This window comes from Etheostoma spectabile, chromosome 8, assembly GCF_008692095.1.
Source record: "Etheostoma spectabile isolate EspeVRDwgs_2016 chromosome 8, UIUC_Espe_1.0, whole genome shotgun sequence".
Classification (NCBI taxonomy): Eukaryota; Metazoa; Chordata; class Actinopteri; order Perciformes; family Percidae; genus Etheostoma; species Etheostoma spectabile.
Genome location: NC_045740.1, coordinates 25,266,001 through 25,266,237, shown reverse-complemented (window position 1 = coordinate 25,266,237; position 237 = coordinate 25,266,001). Strand labels below are relative to the sequence as shown.

At 28.3% G+C, this 237-nt stretch overlaps 1 protein-coding gene across 1 annotated transcript in view; it reads left to right on the top strand.

Moving 5' to 3' along the window:
• The window catches only part of LOC116693541 (probable E3 ubiquitin-protein ligase HERC3), a 28,303-nt gene that overhangs the window by 15,211 nt on the left and 12,855 nt on the right, over positions 1 to 237 (top strand).

The window sequence follows — 237 nt, the reverse complement described above, 5'->3', positions numbered from 1 at the left end:
TCACACATTTAATTATACACAGTTAACTATGTTGTAAAATTATTTATCATACACAGATTATGATATATATATACTTGGAAGTAGAAGCAAGATTAAAAAAGGGTATTAATAGATGTTTTTTTGTGAGAGAAAATTCCTCACCTTAGATCCCATAGATATGTAAATAACAAAAATAAACAATAAGTGTGACTTGAAATTATAGTAGTGTGGTTGCTTCCTCAGACTGGTGCAGTGTTT